Consider the following 20034-nt stretch of genomic DNA (forward strand, 5'->3'; position numbering starts at 1 on the left):
ACAATGGTTTGTTTTCAGTTAATGTTAAGTGTTCTGAAAAATAATAATAATGCAGAGTATGATGTGCTAACAGAGAGCTGGGCAAGGTACATGGTGGTTCAAATAGGCTTTGTCTTTTTTTTTTTTTTTTTGCCTTTTCTAGGGCCGCTCCCATGGCATATGGAGGTTCCCAGGCTAAGGGTCGAATCAGAGCTGTAGCCACCGGCCTACGCCAGAGCCACAGCAATGCAGGATCCGAGCCGCGTCTGCGACCTACACCACAGCTCACGGCAACGCCAGATCCTTAACCCACTGAGCAAGGCCAGGGATCGAACCCGCAACCTCATGGTTCCTGGTCGGATTCATTAACCACTGCACCATAACAGGCACTCCATCAAGAAGGCTTTATATGATTTCTTTTACAGGGCACTGGGGAAATGCCAAAGCCCAGGGGTTGCCAGAGGCTGGAGGCAGAGGGAAGGGCTGTCTACAAAGGAGCACGAGGGAACTTTCAGGGAGATGGAAATGTTCCCTATCTTGATTATACCTGGACAATGGCGATGATGAGACCACTCTGTGCCCAACTCTAGCGCTGTACACTACAAAGGGTAGATTTTACTCTACATAAATTGTAGCTCAATAAATATAATCACACACAACCCCCTTCCGCCACACTCACTTTTTACTGTTTTAGAAATGGAGATTACTGGAGTTCCCTTCGTGGCTCAGTGGTTAACCAACCCGACAAGGATCCACGAGGACATGGGTTCAATCCTTGGCCTTGCTCAGTGGGTTAAGGATCCGGCATTGCCGTGAGCTGTGGTGTAGGTTGCAGACGAGGCTTGGATCCTGTGTTGCTGTGGCTGTCGTGTAGGCCAGCGCCTACAGCTCTGATTCTGCCCCTAGCTGTGAACCTCCATATGCTGCACCTCTGGCCCTAAAAAGACCAAAAAAAAAAAAAAAAAAAAAAAGGAAATTATTGAGAAAGGGGGTGGGGTGTTGTTTCTGAGGCTGGGAGTGTGGGCCAGAACTTAAGCTGGAGAGAAATCCAGAGAGAGCCTCAGGTCAGACCAGCAGGAGACTACAGCGTTACCTCTGCCTGCCTTGTTACCGTCAATGGCTGTCGTGAGGCTGTTGCACAGGAACTCAGGGCATGTGGGCACACAGGGGGTCACCCCTTAGTAGCCAGTTCAGCCAGGCCAACTTTGGATATATAGTCAACCCCTCAGAGAACCGGAAAAGGTGTTCAGCTTTGTTCAGACTGCAGGCTGCGGTTCATTGAGCTGCCTTCTCTGCTCATCTCCCCTCTGTCGCAGATCTGGTTTGCTCTGCTGCCACCGTGTTTTGAACTCTCGAGACTGGGCAGAGTTCACCGGAGGTCTTCACCCACAGGAACTCCTTCACGTGCCCAACCCATACATGGCTGCTTTGCCTGAGCTGTCCCCACCCATCACCCGTGACAGGAAAAGCAGAGTCTGTTTTCACTAACAAACCCCGCTGCTCTGAAAGATAGCAGCTTGTGCAGGAAGGAACCTGTTGGAGCCACTTTCCTTAAAAGGAGTATGAGGCAGGCTTGTCTGCCCAAGCAGTGCCCGCAGAGAGGGCAGGCGAGAACGGAAAGCCACCCTGGAACGGGATTCCTGGGACAACTGTTGTATTTCAGTCTCTGGGAACAAAGTTTCTGGCAACTAACTGGACCTTGAAATGTATTACCATGCTAATGACATGTATAAAGAACTAGACAAGCATATGGAAACATTCCTCGTGATGCTAGAGAATAACAACTTTGACTCTTTGGAAAATCGAGTAAAATCGACTGCTGAGCATCTAAATGTTTTAGGTCCAAGAGATAGGTCCAGCCTCAGATTAAAAAAAAAAACGGCTGTAGCAGAAGGGTTACTTCGAATCCTTACTAATACCGTTTCCTGGTTTTTGCTGGCAATGGAGAGAAGGAGAATCAAACATATTCATAACTTGATATTGAAATGCCCTCTTGTTACAGCCAGTTTTGTTGTTGTTTTTTTTTTTTTTTTAATCCAAGGCTGGACCTATTGCATCTCATACTCTGAGATGCTGAGCAACTAATTATGCTCTATTTCCTAAAGAGTCAAAGGTTGGTTGTTTTATTCTAGCATCATGAAGAATGTTTCCATTGTGCTTTTCTATCTCTTGATGACCTGCAATCTGTAAGTAATGTTATTTCTTGATTTTCTTGGGGACAGAGGGGAGGAGAATGAAATGTTTGTTTTCTTCCCTCTTTGTCTTGCGAGACCATTGACTCTGAGACTGTCTTCGAATGTGTGCAGTGTGTGCCACCTTCCAGTCACCCACTCGTTTTATATCTCAGGTCAGCTGCTTGTTACTCAGCCAGAATCTTTACTCAAGAATTCCATGCTTGGAGTTCCCGTCATGGCTCAGTGGTTAACGAATCTGACTAGGAACCATGAGGTTGCGGGTTCGATCCCTGGCCTTGCTCAGTGGGTTAACGATCCGGCGTTGCTGTGAGCTGTGGTGTAGGTTGCAGATGTGTCTTGGATCCCGAGTTGCTGTGGCTCTGGTGTAGGCCGGTGGCTACAGCTCCGATTCGACCCCTAGCCTGGGAACCTCCATATCCCGGGGGAAGCGGCCCTAGAAAAGGCAAAAAGACAAAAAATAAAAAAATAAAAATAAGGGCAGTCGTATAAACAGCCACCGTGTGCTAACCACTTGCTGTGTTGCAGGCCCGGGGCTAGTGCTGGCTCTGTGTTACCCCATGGGACCCCCTCCGTGAATGCAAGTGGGAGGCACCAACCCCTCTTTCTACCCTTGATGCCGCTGAGGCCTAGAGAAGCCATAGGACCTTTTTCTCAGGACCCCCGTCTGCCAGGCCCCATGGAGGCACCAGGCAGCCTCTCGGGGGGGCTTGGTTCAATCTCCCCCAAGCTCTTCTCAGCTTCCCCCCCTCCAAGGGTGGAGGAATCCCTGCCGCCTTTCTGATTTTTCTGCTTCCCAGAAGCCTCGATGTCTCCAGAAGTTTACTGAGCTTCTGCCGCCTTGCTGGGAAGGATGTCACAGACATTCTGGGAACCCAAGGACTTCTTGGCTCTGTCGTGTTCCTGCTCTCACAGAGGCTACTGTGCTGGGGGATGGACCCTTGACCACACACACGCCTGGACTCCAGAAGGGATGGCCCCACATCAGCTCTGTGCCTTCCTGGGGTGGGATCTAGAAGAAGTTTGCAGAGGTCATTTAGTTCATCGCTTCATCTTTAGCACAAGGATGCTTCTTTTTTTCTCACACCGATTCCCCAGTATGATTACACATCAGCTTTTCTCAAAATGCTCAGAAGACTTTTCACTTTGACTTAAGCCAAATTGGCCTTATTCTCCCCCTATCAAGACCGAGGATTGGAGTTCCCCTGGTGGCGCAGAGGAAACGAATCGGACGAGTATCCATGAGGATGCACGTTTGATCCCTGGCCTTGCTCAGTGGGTCAAGGATCTGGCATTGCTGTGAGCTGTAGTGTAGGTCATAGATGTGGCTCGGATCCCATGTTGCTGTGGCTCTGGCATAGGCCAGCGGCTACAGCTCCAATTCGACCCCTAGCCTGGGAACCTCCATATGCTGCAGAAGCGGCCCTAGAAATGGCAAAAAGACAAAAAAAAAAAAAAAAAAAACAAACAAACAAAAAAAAAGATTCCATGCTAAATACAGTCCCTGAATCCAGAATGCAAGTGTGAACACAGAAGGATGTGTGTACTTTGAAAAAAGATGAACACAATGGAGGAAGAAGAGGAAGCATGATAACTGATAAGAACTTTTCAGTTGACATAAGTGTCTGAATCATCTTTAATATTCTCACTCAAACAAGCAGCACAATGCCTTCCGTGCTGTAGGCACCTTCATCCATCCTCTCTGGTAAGGATTGCTGCATGAACATCCCATAAGCAAACTGTCACCACATTGACAAACCTAAATGCTTAACCCTGTATAGTGGATAGAAATTTGTTTCCTGAGACCATTAAAACAGAAACCAGATGAGTGGTTCCATCTGTTAAGCAGTGAACCCAGAAGTAACATATCAAATAGGAAGATACACCCTGGAATACTTCTTAATGCATAAGAAATCAACATCAATTAGCAATCTTGCAGCTCTTATTTTTAAAAAGTGAAATGACTATATGGAAACACTGGAAGGATTTGGGGTTGTTTTTTTTTTATTATTATAGTTGATTTATAACATTCTGAAAATTTCTGCTATACAGCAAAGTGACCCAGTCATACACACACACACACACACACACACACGCACGCACGCACGCACACACACACACACATATATATTCTTTTTCTGACATTATCCTCCATCGTTTCATCACAGGTGATTAGATATAGTTCCCTGTGCTATACACCAGGATCTCATTGCTTATCCACTCCAAATACTATAGTTTGCCTCTACTAACCCCAAACTCCCAGTCCATCCTCCTCCCCCTCTCCCCTTGGCAACCACTAGTCTGTTCTCCAAGTCCATAAGTTGTTTCTTTTCTGCGGAAAGGTTCATTTGTGCCATATATTAGAGTCCAGATATAAGTGATATCTTATGGTATTTGTCTTTCTCTTTCTGACTTACTTCACTCAGGATGAGTCTTTAGGAAGAATTTTTTTTTAATACACAAAAATAAATGTAAGTACTTTGTATTCATTCCCTTGCTTTACAAATTTATAGAATCCTAAGTTAAGGACCTCTAAAGTTTTATGAAACTGGTAGCATAACATAAATTAGAGGAAAGTTTCTATTCACCCGCATATATTATAATGTTAAGGGGTAGAAACGATCATACTCTAATAAGTTGCTATTCTCAAGTCTTCATAGGTAAGGGGGTTTTTTCCTTTCATGCATTCATTTATTCTTTCACTCAACAAATATTTTTGAGTGCTTGCCATCCGGGACTCTCAGCTAGTCAGAGAGACAGATAAGTAAACCTATGTTCATAACCCATCAATTACCTGCTACAACAGAGGTGCATGCAGGGTCTTATGGGAAGACAGAGGAAGAACACGCACTGGGCCTGGAGGATTCAGAGTGAAGATCACCAGAGGAGGTGCCCCTTCAGTTGAATCTTGAGGGACTCATTCAAGCAGAGATTGGAAAGGCAGGGCGTCCCAGATGGAGGAAACATACTTAAAAGTATAGCAACGGGGAGTTCCCCTCGTGGCTCAGCGGTAACAAACTCAACTAGTATCTATGAGGACACAGCATCAATCCCTGGCCCCACTCAGTGGGCTAAGGATTTGACATTGCTGTGAGCTGCGGAGTAGGTCACAGATATGACTTGGATCTGGCATTACTCTGACTGGTGTAGACCAGCAGCTGTAGCTCCGGTGTGACCCCCCGCCTGGGAACTTCCACATGCCGCAGTGTGGCCCTAAAAAGACAAAATAATAACAGCAATAAAAGTATAGTTATATAATAAAAATGGACCATGCAAATCATTTCGGAATGGGCACAGGCCTGGAGAGGTAGAGAGGGGGTAGATTACAAAGGATCTTCAACCACCCAGGATGTTTGAACTTTACCTTGCAGGCAATGGAGTCACTAAAGCTTGTTAAGCAGGGTCCTGGGGGGTGAACAGAAATAGATTTGTGTTTAGAAAGATTAGGGAGACTGGCAGGAAATAATTAAATTTGGTTTACAAAACCTTTTTTTTTTTTTCCACACAGAGCGTGGTCAGATTTTCAGAGCCCTACTTATGAATGAGTGGATGGAAATACATGCATGAGAGAATGTACATTCTTTCCCCTCGGCCCCAGCACCGTAAAGGGCAGGTTTGGGGTGAGGGTGGAATGTATTTGTTTTTGTTGGTGATAAAAATTGGCTTTCTTTGTCACTTATTCACCTTATCTCAGTTCCGCCATTTTTGGCATCCACAATGACAGTCCCCTGGAAACGGGGCCGGCCCCCACCCACAATGATCACTAACCACGGAGCGTGAGCCCCAGCCTTGCAGGGGCCTGCTGAATGGTTACAGGCTGCAGGCAGGGCGGCAGGGCTCCTCCCATGAGGCCTAGCGCCCTTTGGCTCCCAGCCCAGGAGCCTGGGGACAGCCACTCCGCCTGCCAGGGGCCTCAGTGCTCCCGTGTGTGGGACTGAGCAGACGCAGGGGTGGGGGGAAGAGGCCAGTCTCCACTCAGGACTGGCTCTGACATGGCCCTATGTGCTCCGGTGGTACGTCCTGGGATGTGGGTGGATAGACCTGTTGCGCGCATCCTGGCTCTGCGCTGAGTTGCTCAGTGGCATTAGGCAAGTCACGTCTTGTCCCTCCATTGGTCTCTTTCCTGGTAGGCACTGCCAGTGAGGTCTCTTTGGAGCCGTTTCTGACTCAGGTGCCAGGTTGACCATGGCTCTGTGCTTTGAAGGCCACTGTGTCTGCTGCTGGTGGGACATCTATCATAACAGGGCTGCCCTTGCCTCTGGAGCTCCCTTTTTAGAACTGGGGTTTCCTCCAGGGCTAACCCCTCAGGCTGTCAGTGCCTGACTCTGCTGTATCTACTGCCCAATTCTGCTGCACCCCTGTCCCGAGAGGGGCCTCCTTAGATGTTCCAGTTCCTAAGATCTAGGTCATCTGCTACTGTGAACAGAGTTTATTGTAGATATAATTGTGAGTCTTTGTCTATTGCAGGGTAGTTCTTATGTGAGTGCTTTGGGGACTGAAAGATGTGATCTGCCGGTATAGTGACCTTTCCTCCGTAAAGAGAATCCCGCCTGAAAAAGGAACTCTGACATTGGGTCAGGCCCCAAGGTTCCATAGTTGGACCGGGACTCTGCCACAGCCCTCTGACTAGGGGACTTGAACAGACCTGCAAGTGCAAGGGTTGTGGTTGGGTCAAGCTTGATGGCTCTCATGTGAGAGGCAGAAAAATGACCCTACCATGTGGAGAATGAAAAGGAGCCAAGAGGGAAGGAAACTAGGCAGATTGCCTGCAAACTTATACCTGCCCTTAAGGGATGGAAGTTTGACTCTAGAAGAATGGGAAAGATAGACGAGCAGTTGAACAAATGAAGGGAGTTACAGGTATGGCTTATATTTTCTATAAGAATTTCATTTTTATTCTTCTTTAGAACTCAGTAAAGTTCATTTTGAAAATTCTACACTGGCTTGGCTGTGGTAAGGAAAGCCAAGGAAACATTTAACTCTATTTTCCTTTATTTTTGTATTTGAACCAAGTCAAAAGAGGGGATGAATTATCCTCAGGAACCAAGAGAAACCGGAGTGAGAATGTGAGGTGAACTTCAAGGGGACACATTTGGGGCTGGGTTTACTGGCCGCCTGCTTCTACCAACCTGGAGAGTCTCCTTCCAGACGTATGATCTGCTCGTACCTTTTAATGGTCCGTATTTTCATAGGAGGCTGTTTCATGGCAAAATGTGGATGGCAGAAGTCCAGTGAAAAGTAATCCTAAAGCTTCTAAAAAAGATCCCATTCCCAGGATCCAGATTTTGAACATAGATACTGTATATAAAGATATTTAAGCTTTTAATCCTCCCCACCCATGCAACTGGTAATCAGAGCAGAAAAGGACAAGTCAAACCATTTGTTTAGCATGGACATCTATACACTAGGATTAAATTCTGTGTACTATCAGTATGATACTTTAACCATATTAAAACATTGTTAACCTCACATGACTATTTTCAACTAAAGTCATTCAAGCACTCACAAAGGACTCTGTTTAGCACCACCTACCTAGTTATCAGTAGGGTAATCACAGTTTAGGTTCAATTATTCTACTTCTGATTACTGCTAAATTGTTTCATCTCAGGAAAAAATATTAAGACTGACAGCATTTTTCGATCATTACTCTCTGATTTGATGGACCCGTTTATGGGCCAAGTTGTAAGATCTCAGCCTAAATTCTTATTGTGAATGTGTCTTCAATTCCTGTTTCTTCGTATACTGCCAGAATAAGAGATTAAGAACTGCCATTTTCAAATTTTAATTTTAAATAGGGTAAACCAGGCTGTATTTTAGATCTTATTAATATATCTAAGTCATATCACTCAGTTATAAGATATATTTCAGGACAGCCCTTTGGCCCTTAATAAAAGGGGATACAAACTATCTTTCTTATGTGAAGTCATTCATTCATTCAAAAAATATTTGCACTGTGACAGACACAGGGCAAATAGACACTGTAATAATTGTGCTGTAATAGACACTGGAAATGTAGCAGTGACCTCTCATGGAACTTACATTCCAGTGAGAGAAACAGATAAATGTCAGGTGGTGCTAAGTGTTGAGAAATGCGGCGATGAGGTAGGGGTGGAGGTTTGAAGCTTTTCTGTAGCATGATCAGGAACAGTGATTGAAGGAAAAGGGGGACAGTCATGTGAATGGCTAAGAACCTTCCAGAGACACAGGCAAAGGCTTTTTTGGTGAGTGCTTGGTGTGTTGGCAGAAGAGAAAGTAGTCCTCTGTGGGGAACAGCCTGAAAGCAAGCAAGGTAGGAGCATAGTCAGCCTCAGGACTTCAGGTCATGAGAGATGTTTTAATTTGATTTGCTTTCATTGGGGTGGTGGAGCAAATAAACTGAAAATACAGATTGATAAATCAAAGAGAATAGATTTTAGGACCAAACAAATAACGTATTTATTGTGGAGGAAAAAAAAAAAAGACATGGGAATTCCTATTTATTAAAGTAAGATTTTTTTTTTTTTACTGCAATCGTAACTCGATTTGATTGTAATGCTTTTCTAGCCTTTCTCATTACAAACTCAAGAGAAAAAGACTGAATTAAATTTCCAAAACTGAACAACAAACAACTATGAAACCAAACAATGAGAAGAATGTCATTTGCTGTTCCTGTGCACAAATGTTATCTCTGAGCAATCAAATGCGGGTTGAAAAAATAGTACCAAATTCCCAAAATTCAAGCTATGGGTTTACACAGCTGTCTCTTGTACTTAATGACAATGCTACTGAAGTAATTTTTATCCACACAGTTAGGTGTTATTGTAAGGAGGGAGCGGGGAGTCTCTTCCAGGTGGAGCCCTCAGTGGTAGCTTTTGTGAAGTATCTCTTCCCAATTGTAACAGTTTTCTATCAGCCCATCCACTTCCCTCTGAACTAGGAGTCCATGTCAGTGCTTCATTGTTTTACATTATATTGCTTTTTCTCACCACTGCCCCAAATGGAAGCCTAAAAATAGATCCCAGCCACCCAAAGGTGTTGCCACAATTTGGTTAAGTTATTCCCATAGTGAATTGACCCATCAGTCTTCTGGACCATTTGCTTACTTTGGGTTTTCAACACGGACACATACTGAAGATCTCCTGAGCAAATGTCATTTTGGAAGGACTGACCACATTCAACCCACACGGACAAGAGAGCGATAGCTCAGAATAGCAAACACAGAATCTGTAAATAATGAATATAAGCATTACGCTGAACAAAAAGCAAGCGAATTCCTTTACACGTCTCTCGGAGACAAACTAAGGAAACCCTTTCCCCTCCCTTACCCGCCATGAAGCTCTGTGGGGGGAGGGACCTTAGCTGTATTGAGTTAACATCTGTAAAGCGCTTTAGAGTTGTGTTTGGCGCTCAATAAACTAGTTATTATTATTCTTAGCATCTAGCATATATATACATCAATATATATTGGCTAGAGAAATAAATAAGAAACCAACTTTTGTGGAATTCCTATCACCCCACCACTGGAAAACAATGATTATGGCCACAGCGTGGAGGATCATAATTGCCATGGCACAACATACACAAACCACTACCGGAGCAGAATAATTATCAGAGTATTGCACAGTTAGGGTTGCAGGGTCTGGAGAAGAGAGGCAACTCTTTATGAGTTCTTCCAAAGCTCTAGGACAACAGAGTCTTGTTCTTCAAAGCAGCAAAAAACACAGGCCAGCTCTCTGATCGCCTTCCAGCCCTGCAGAGGGACCTCTTCCTAAACTTCCACCCCCAGGAATTACCCCTTAACCCAGTTTCAAGAGGCGGGGAACAACCAGAATCTTTGTCAGGTCCTCCGCGCCCCGCCCCCTCGGCCAGAGCCCCGCCCAGCCTGACGTCCCCCTCCCCCACAGGCTCCCCTCGCCGCAGCCCTCCCCTCCCCTCCTTGTCTCCGCCCCTTCCCCTTCTTCGCTCCCTACCCCGGGCCCTGGCGGTTCGCGGAGCCATTCGCTGGGGAAGAGAAGCCGCCAGCGCGGCGGCAGTGGCGGTCTCCCGGGGCCAGCGGGGCGGGCGAGGAGGGGGCGGGGCCTGGCGGGAGGGGGCGGGGCGGGGCCTGGCGGGAGGGGGCGGGGCGGGCATCCGCTTGGAGCGGGCCGCTTCTTGCGCCGCGCAGGGACAGACGCGCCAGCAGGCTCCCGACCCCCAGGCGCCCGCTCGCCCCCTCCCGGGCTGCCGGAAGAGTTTCTCCCCGCTGGCCTGGTACAGCCTGACGGAGGAGGAGTGGCCCGCTCCCGGCTGGCCGGCGCCGGGGGTGAGGCATCTAGGAAGGGGCTGGGGGCGCCCCAGGGGCCGAGCATCCCTCTCCTCCGCCTGCCGGCCCCCACTCCCCGCCTTCCCTCCTCCTCCCGCCCGGTCGCCCCCCCACCGCGCTGTGACCCTCCCCCCGGCCGCCTCCGGAGCCCGACACGGTAAGTGCGACTTTCTTCTGGGCGTCGGGGAGGGGGCAGCGGCTGGCCAGCCGCGCGCGGAGGCCCGCTTCCCGATCCCACGCGACCCTTCCGCCCGGCCGCGGCAGCCCAAGCCCCGTGGGGCCCTACTGCAGGCGGTCCCGGGGCGCGTCGGTCTGGAGGGGTGGGCCGGGCGGGGACCTCCCCTAGCCGCGCCCGGGGCTCGAACCCTGGTCCGGCAGCCGAGAGCCCCAGAGCGGCGTCTGGGCCGCCCTTGAGTTGTGCAAAGTTCTGGATGCGGCGTCTGTGGCCAAACGGCAGAGGCGTGTACCGCTGTCCAGAATCAGCGCTTTCTCCCCGTACTCTTGTATCAATAAAACAAACTGGAAACCATATCGGATTTTTTTAAAATTGTTACCCGCAGGCTATCATAATCTAAGTTTTAAAGGAGTTAGTTGCCTCACCCTCAAAAGGGGACTTTATTTCAATAAAACCCGGCATGTCTGGTCGAAACTTTTTCATTTGGCATCAGTGCATAATTGGATCAGAAGCTGACGAAGAAAGTTTGCTGTATCAAAGAGTAAAGCATTTCTGCCCTCTTTATTATCGTTCCATTTTAAAAAATATTTTTGAATAATTGATACATTCACAAAATTCAAAAACTATGAAAGAGGGATACAAAACCTCTCTCCCCACCCACCAGTATTACTAGTTTCTTGTGCATCTTTCCAGAGAGTATGTATATACCAACATCCCTTCTGCTTTAAAAAAAAAAAATGAAACTGTTGTGTATTAAGCGCCTAGCAGTTTCTGGTACCCAATAAATGGTAATTGTCTTTTCCCTTTAGAAAACAATTTAATAATTCTTTTTGGTTATTAGACCACTGAAAAACCATTAATGATTTTTTTCCTGGTTTTAAACATTGCAAATTTGATTTTATTGTGAATATTTATGTTCTATTGGCTTGTCATAACTGTGAATACTATTACACAAAGCTGACACTGATATTGTGGGGGAATGGGACAAGTAGAGAGAAATCAATATGAAATTGTAAGAGAATAGAACTTAATACATACAATAGGTAGTTTCAAAAATGATTTAAAGCAACTTAGGGTCCATATGGTACTGTATCGCAAAACAAAACTAAATGAGAAAATTGAGGCAGAGCAGTGGGGAAAAAAGACTACAAAGTCAAGGATAAGATAATACCAAGTGCCTACTATCAGATCCTGTAGTTGAAGTGAGTCAGAGTTTTGGCTCTGGGCTTTTCCGAGAAGCAGCCCAGGGCAAAAAATGAAAGGAATAAAGTAAGTTTCGGTGTGTTTCTAATTCCAAGATAAAAGCAAACCAGTTCTTCTGCCTAAACAGGGCTTTTTTTTTACTAATGAAGTCTGAGAGGAACATTGTCCATGGGCCGTAATAAAAAAGGAAACTGTTGTGATGCAGTTGACAACATTTTTAAAATATCCCTACAGAAAGTGATGAATTTTGGATAGTATTCTTCAGTAGGGGGCAATAATAAGACTCTTAAGATAAATTCTCCGAAGGCTTAAGTTGATCCATTCTTAGTGTTTAGAGTTACCTAGAACTGTATTTCCCAAACTGTGTTCTCTAAGACATGAGAAATCAGTAGTTTATTTCTTGAAATAAGATTCTGAGCTCAAGTTGGAGATGGTGAGGTTAGACAAATTTCAGTAGCTTTTTTTTAAACTCAATTTCACAATTTTTAACTAATGTTCAAGTTTACTCTCTTAAAGGGGAATATATATATGTGTGTGGTTTTGGTTTTGTTTTTGGTTCTTTTGTCTTTTTAGGGCCGCATCCACAGCATCTGGAGGTTCCCAGGCTAGGGGTCTAATCAGAGCTGTAGCTGCCGGCCTGCACCACAGCCACAGTAAAGCTAGATCCGAGCTGTGTCTGCGACCTACACCACAACTCACAGCAACGTCAGATCCTCAACCCATTGAACAAGGCCAGGGATCCATCAAACCTGCAACCTCGTGGTTCCTAGTCGGATTCCTTTCTGCTGCGCCAGGATGGGAACTCCATGGGGGGGGATATAGTTTGTGACCTTTTCCAAATTTATTGGACTCTGAAACACAAAATGAGAACCATTCACTGAACCTACAGAAGTGGATGGATTGCCCATCCTGCAGGTGATTCTTCGTGAGGTTTGATAAGAATTAGCAAAGAATTTGAGGTTAGCCAATTTATTAAGAACCAAGGTGAAGATAATCTAAAAGTGAAATTCTAAAAATGGGATATCTCAAAGGAAAAGGCTGCTCTTCTCCTGGAATTCTTTTACTCTTCTTCGTTGTTTTGCAAATTGCCTGTTGGACCAAATGATCTTTAGGACTTCTTGCTTGCTGTTCTGTGCTTCAGGATACTCAGGGTCTTGAATTAAACTCGGTTTAGGCAAGTAGAACTCCTTAAAGGATGACTCTAATTATTCTTGGTTGTAAAAATGTCATTAATATTTGCTTTTTATCACAAACACTATTGATACTATTAGTTTACTATCAAATCCTAGAATTCTGTAGCAGTAAGAGATCTTGGAAAGCATGGTACATAGTCGAAAGGAATTTGGAGCCAGAAAATCTGGGATTGTACCACTAATGTGTGAGGTTGTTTCTAGTAAGCTTATGAGCTTTTCTGAATCTGGTTCCTTATTTCTAAGATTAGAATGACAACAGCATGCAGTTCACTCACTAGACATTGAAAGTCTGATAAGTACTAGGTAGTAGAAAAACAGTTTTAAGGGCACAAATAATGTCTCTGGAATCCTTTACTGTCTAAATTCTTTTCATTCCTGAGTGTAGGTGTCAGGAGGTTGAACAGCAAGATATATCATCCTGTGGAAATGTACTTGACCCCTGAATTTCAGATAGCAAGTAGTGAGAGGTGAGAAAATGAGGGATTCATTCAAAAGTTTGACTCCACTCAGTTATGTGTTTGACTTTTGAGAGCTTGGATCATGAGGAACAGTTCTATAAGAACGTATAAATGACGCATTGCTATACAAAATGTTATCATTCTGAAGACAAATTGAAGGCCAGAGCTATTCACTGTCTTCATATAGGAGAGGGATTTGCTGGGTAGAGCTGGTAGGGTAAATAATGATGTGGTAACAAAAGACCCTGACATCTTAGTGGTTTAAAACAACAAAGTTTTGTTTCTCAGTCACACTGCATGTGCAGTTAGGGTCAGCAGGAGAGTTCTGTTCCAGTAGTCATTGAGAGCCCCAGATTGTCAGGGGCTCGTCTCAACACCTGCTTCCACATTTGTTAAGGCAAGAGAAAGGATGTGATACATTGCACGTTGGCTCTTAAAGGCCTTTACGTGAAAGTGGCCCATGTAACTTCCACTGCCATTTCAATGGCCAGTTAACTCATACGACTACAACCCAACTTCAAGGAGGTGGGGAAATGCAATTCTACCTTTCCTTATGCCCAGAGGAGAACAGAAATAGTCTGCAGACAGCCTGTTTTTTGTTTTTTTTGTGTTGGTTTTTTTTTTTGGTCTTTTTTCCTTTGTAGGACTGCACCCATGGTATATGGAGGTTCCCAGGCTAGGGGTCTAATTGGAGCTGTTGCCGCCGGCCTACCCCACAGCCACAGCAACGCCAGATCTGAGCCATGTCTGTGACCTACACAACAGCTCACGGCAACACCAATCCTTAACCCACTGAATGAGGCCAGGGATCGAACCCGAAACCTTGTGGTTCCTAGTCAGATTTGTTTCCTCTGTGCCATGATGGAAACTCCTGCAGACAGTCTTAAGGACTACAACTAAGCAGACTTTAAAGTCCTGTGAGTTAACACAAAATCTGAATAAATCAAATCCAAATCATGTTTTTCAGTATTCTATTTTGAGAATAGAAAACAGCATTTCTTTGTGTATGTATAATCATACAATTATGCTAATGAGAATTATAAAGAACATCTTTTATTAATTGGAACTGAAATGCTTTTGAAAACTCCCAATTAGACGAACTATTTGGCTGAGTAGATGTCATTATTTTTTTAATTATATGTCCATTCAATAAACATTTGTTAAATGTGGTGTGTGAGGCACTCTGTTAGATCCCATGAGAATAAAATGATGAATGGAAAGTTTACACCACAAGAGAAAATAGCTGCAATTGAGTTGTCTCCCTTTCTCTTTAAAACAACATTAAAAGAATCTTTCAATATGATAAAACCTGATTATTTGTATACACACAGATGTACTTTGCCTCTTACCATCATTTTTGGTCTTGGGGATTATTTGGTGACAGTATACAAATAGAAAATTATTTAAACTAATTTAAGCAAAAAGTGTTTTATTAGAAATGGGATATAGCTTTGTCAGAGAATCCAAGGGCAGGAAGTACAGCTGAGTCTCAGAGGCAGTTGACATCAATAACAGAAAGTTAGGAGCTGGGGGCTGCTTTCCCTCTCCAGGTTAATATGATTTCTTGCCTGTGTCTCTCTGCACATATGTTTCAGTCCTCTCTTTCTTTGCTGACTGGTTTCTGTATTTTGCTGTGAAATGGGTGACTTTACCTTAAGAGTGTGCACCCTTAAAGGAAACAAACTAGAGCCTTTAGCAATTCCAGATCTTTTTTTTTTTTTCTTTCCTAAGAGCCACGTCTTGATTGATTCTGAAGTTAACCGCTACGAGAGTTTGGAAGTGATAGAGTTGGCCCTAAAGTATAACAAGTTAGGATAATTGACAACTTTGTAATAGAGAAGAAGGCAGTTCTAATAGCTTAAGATGAAAGAAACCTGTGATGCTGCTGAAAATTCTACTACAAAGTAACATCAGCTTGCAAATCTAGCGAGACAGGCTGATTAGAATGATCAGGATAAGGTAGAAGTGGAGCTGACTTGTAGCAACAATATCCCCTCCCTGAACACTGGCGAATACCTTCTTCTTTGTAAACCTTTCCCTCCTCTCCCTTTCCCAGGGTATAGATTACTGAATCATCTTTTATAAGTCACCTACTTTTGATGCTGATACAGGGCTCCCCAGTTTCTTCCCATGGCTAATAATGCAGGCAGGAGGGAGCCCTTAATAGACTGCTTTCGTCTGGTCTTTTCTATACTCCAAATTGATCTAGAATTCTGTTTGGACATTTTACCCTTTACCATGCTATTGCCGTATTTCTTCACCAACTCAACCTATTTTTATTCTCAATAAAGTTACATCTTTTTTTCTGTAAACTGTGTACTTAGCTTCTCTAGCAAAGTCTCCTTGGCATTCATTCCCTGTGCTATGTCTCCTTTCTTCTTGGTTGAAAAATAGCCATAGCTTCACCCCAGCAGATGGCCAAAGCGATGGACTGTGGAGAGGTAGTATGTGTTACCTGGAAGAGGGGATCCCCCAGAAAGAAAGGCTAACAACAGAGGAAGGTGAGTAAACGCTGTGTATGAGGGTAGGTGGCATTTGTCAGGGATGCATTAGGCTAAAAAAGCAGGCAAAAAGAGGACGCAGTTTGGGATCAAATTGTAGAATCTCTGGAAAGTCTTTCTAAAACATTCTTATAGTCTTGTTTCCATGCAAATGAATGGGTCTTCTTGGCTTGTTTACCCAGAAGGGCATCAGGCAGGAACCACAGCTTGCGGGCAGAGCAGCATCACACACTCCTCAGCAGTGGTTGTGATCCTCACAGCAGTCCGTGTAATCGGTTCACATGGCCACCGGGGAGACCTCGCTCCACGTAAAAGCCGAGATGCAGGGAGAAAAAGCTCACATCATGTAGGTACCAGAGCCAAATGGGCTTAAAAAACCTCCTGTCCCCCAGGAGATAGTATTTCTCATACAACTCCATAGACAGCCAGCTTCCAGATCCCCACAAGGGATGTGCCGATTTCAGGAGCCATCATACTTAGGAAAGTCAGAGCTATGGCTTTCTGTAGGGTATTTATAGTTCATTTCTCATTCCTCTTGAGTCCAGGGGCAAATTTACTAATCAGGAGGATCATTTTTACTATAAGCAATGTTGCTAAGCAACATCATTGACCTACTACTTCCGACAGATTGCCAGGGGAATAGAGCTGGGAGAGTTAAGGTTAATAGCAGAAAAGAAGAAGATTTACCCGCGCTTGTTACTATCTAGTGTCTTCCGCAGTCCTTTTGAATTGGGAAATATTCAGTAGTACTCATTTTGCTTTCTTTGATGTAGTAGGTTTTAATTCTTTTCATGATAGAAAGTATGAAATGGAAGGGTTGAGAGAAAAGTAAGGCTGGAAAGGTAGGCAAGGATTCCTAGATGGTCAAAAACACTGAATTCCATACGAAAGGTCTTGGCTTTTATTCCTCTTGCAGGTGATTAGGGAAAAAAAGTTCTTTAAGAGTGATGTGGTCAAGAATTACCCTTTGGACGATTGCTTTGGCTCTTTGGCTATAGTGTGGAAAGTAGAGATTTATATTTGAGGTTGTTTGGTTCATTTCTACTAAATATTTGCCTTCCTTTGGGCGCTATTTCTCTATTAAGCAGAAAGAAGGAATACTCAATTCTGTGCCCTGCAGGAGTTTAGAATTGCTGAACAGATTCGGCATGGTCCAGTGGAGGGCCCTGAACCAGTTCCTCTTTCTAAATTTATTTGTGTCGTCCCCCGCTCCCCAACTTGGAGTCCGGAGTTTGGGAGGACTGCTCTGAACTGCCTCCTAAGAACATTGGTTTAACGCCAGGAATTAATGCTGGCCTCCGCTGGCCGGTGATCGCTCTTTGACTCACCAGCATGCCTTATTTTGCTCCTCAGTGGAATTAAATCATGGAATAGTCTTTTGGTCTCTTCTTTTTTTCCTTTTTTTTCTTTGGTTTTTGTTTTTGTTTTTTAAGATCTGGCTGTGGGGCAAGCCAGGGAGCTTCTTTAATAGTTAACCGGTTTACCTTATATAGTGACTAGCCATTTCTAATTATGAGCAATTGAGAAACAGTGCCTCAACTCTTCTCTCGTCTGTTGCTCACATTTCACCCTTTCCTTAGCCAGCTTACTCTGTTCTACCTAATATAAAGTACATTTTATAAAATCTGAGTGGTCCTACCGCAGAATCAAGTGGATCTGTGATGGTCTCATGTTCAGAGAACTCGGGCAATTTTGCTTGATTGTATTTGTATCTAGAGAGTCCTGATTGATTGCATTTTCCCATCACCATAAAGTACGGAGACAAACATTTTAATGGTTTTAGTTCAGATCAGTAAAGGACAAAATTGTGGTTATCCAGATTGTTACTTTTTATGGCACATAAGACAACTGTGTGCACAGCCAAACATGAAGTATCTGGCAGGAGTTTAGCAGTGGTTTGCCATCATATTTATGGTATTATGGTCTTCATCCTTGTGCCACAGCAAATATATACTTAAATTCACAAAATCTAAGGCATGGATGACTAGGGCCTCTTGCATTTTTACTTTTCATCAAGTCAAAGGGCTAATTTAAAAAGAAAATATTTTGTTATAATCATGCTGTAGTCTTCATGGTATCAATTGTGATAACTTTTTTAGATGATGTTAGGGATAAAAGAACATATAATATTAACTTAGCTGATTTTTTTAAATGTTTTCAAATGTTCCCGGCTCTCCTACCAGCTATTAGTACCAAGAGATAGTTGACAGAAAATGGGAGGGAGCCAAGTAGGGCAAAATCTATGAGGTATTTGTACTCGATGAATAAATACCACATTGGCACTTAATTGCAGTTATGATGAACTTAATAGTATTTTGTTAGGATTACTGTGTTAAGTTTACTCTTCTTTTCTCATTTAGTACCTATTTGCTTTTAGTTTGGTCAATCTTACTGGTAAAGCATTCAGATTTGCTCTGTGGCTCTCTTCTAGATAGCTAACCTTGGTCACCTTGATATCAGATCAGCTATACTCAGAAACTGTTTCCGAATTTGGCCAATGGGGGCAAATACCTACTCTCCCTTCTCAAAAGGTGGTTGCAGGTTGCAAATAAGAATGCTTTAGGGAGTTCCTGTCGTGGTTCAGCGGATAACGAACCGGACTAGTATCCATGAGGATGCAGGTTCAATCCCTGGCCTCACTCAGTAGGTTAAGGATTCGGTGTCGCCATGAGCCGTGGTGTAGGCCACAGACATGGCTCAGATCCCGTGTTGCTGTGTCTGTGTTGTAGGCTGGCAGCTGTGGCTCCGATTCAACCCCTAGCCTGGGAACCTCCATATGCCATGGGTTCAGCCCTAAAAAGACCAAAAAAAAAAAACTTTAGACGCAAGAAGCAGTGTGGTCTACTTGACAGTGTCTGGTCTTTAGAGTCGGTTCTGGATTCAAATTGAACCCTGCCACTTAGCAGATATATGTAACTTCACTTCAAGGTCTTTGCATGAAAGGGGAATAATCCCTGTTTGCCCAAGTGTTTGTGACAATTAAATGCCCTATTCAGTGTACATTGTTACATGTTATCATGCACATTTACACACTCAGGAAATAGCTGCCGTTACAGATCCAGATTCTTACTCAGTACTTGCATGTGCAACTTACTTCAGTCCCAGTTAAGAGAAAACTGAAGATTGAGGAGATGAAGTGGTTTGTCCAAATTATATAGCTGGTAAGTGGCTTGGTTATTGACTTGGGTTCTTTCTGCTCTGCCACTTACATTACCACTAATAAGAAGTGATCATGTGGTAGAATGACAGCAGAAGCATCCCACTGGTGACCTCTGAACTGACCCCTGGCTTTAACTTGGTGCATTCTCTTCCCTCCGAAAATGTACTTATGGGTCCCAAGGGCCAGCTGGTCACTCACAGCTGAGTAGGCGGCTCCATAACCCAAGTGCATGACTCTGTGCCTACTCGCCACATTGGGTACTTCCCAAAAGTTGATTGTATTTATTCACAAACTTGTTTTTACCAGTAACTATAAAACATTAGGAAGCATGTAAATTAGTGAGAATGTAAGGAAAGGAGAATTCATTCTTTGAAAACTTGGGGAATCATTTCGGTGTAGATGAATTATTAACAAATTTGCTACCACATCTGATGAAGGCTGGATACCTGTAAAAGACCAGGTGGAAAATCATCAAAGTCTAAAGCAGAGCCTGTCCATGTGTCCAAGTCCATGGTTCAGCTTACTGGCCTTGAGACTATTAGTGGGTCTCAAGCAAATGAGGAGTCCACACCCGAGTGTAAATGAACTACATCATGAAGCAGTTTTGTTCCGCTGACGATTTTTTCATGGCAAGACTTTCTGCTTGAAGGAAGTAGTACATTAATTTCCATTCTGGCACAGGCTTTTTATCTCGTGGTGGATAGACCACTGGTCTAATGGATTCTGTATTCCTATTCTTGCAGAAGTGCTTTTAAGTTCTCTCTCCATTTACGGAAACATTAAGTGGAAATCATGGATGATGGGTCCTTGTGGGCCTGGCTTATGCAAAAAGAAGACCCAAACTCAGGAGGAGGTCTGCATCAAATATGTGACAGTAACCCTACATGAAAAG

At 44.1% G+C, this 20034-nt stretch overlaps 1 protein-coding gene across 22 annotated transcripts in view; it reads left to right on the forward strand.

The window, feature by feature from the left end:
* Positions 1-10291: 10291 nt before the first annotated feature.
* The window catches only part of KLHL5 (kelch like family member 5), a 79232-nt gene continuing 69489 nt past the window's right edge, over positions 10292-20034 (forward strand). For 15 of the 22 annotated variants that reach the window (XM_021101108.2, XM_084971741.1, XM_084971747.1 and 12 more), the window contains exon 1: positions 10292-10609. The gene's annotated coding sequence lies outside the window, so the exon portion shown is untranslated. Of the gene's footprint in view, positions 10610-15875; positions 15983-20034 lie in introns of all 22 variants that reach the window. The other 7 variants (XM_084971739.1, XM_084971752.1, XM_084971754.1 and 4 more) reach the window with 1 other exon arrangement.

Source organism: Sus scrofa, chromosome 8, assembly GCF_054392235.1.
Source record: "Sus scrofa isolate SSC_HxYL_T2T_F1_AM1 chromosome 8, Sscrofa_HxYL_maternal_Yorkshire_Landrace_v2.0, whole genome shotgun sequence".
NCBI lineage: Eukaryota > Metazoa > Chordata > Mammalia > Artiodactyla > Suidae > Sus > Sus scrofa.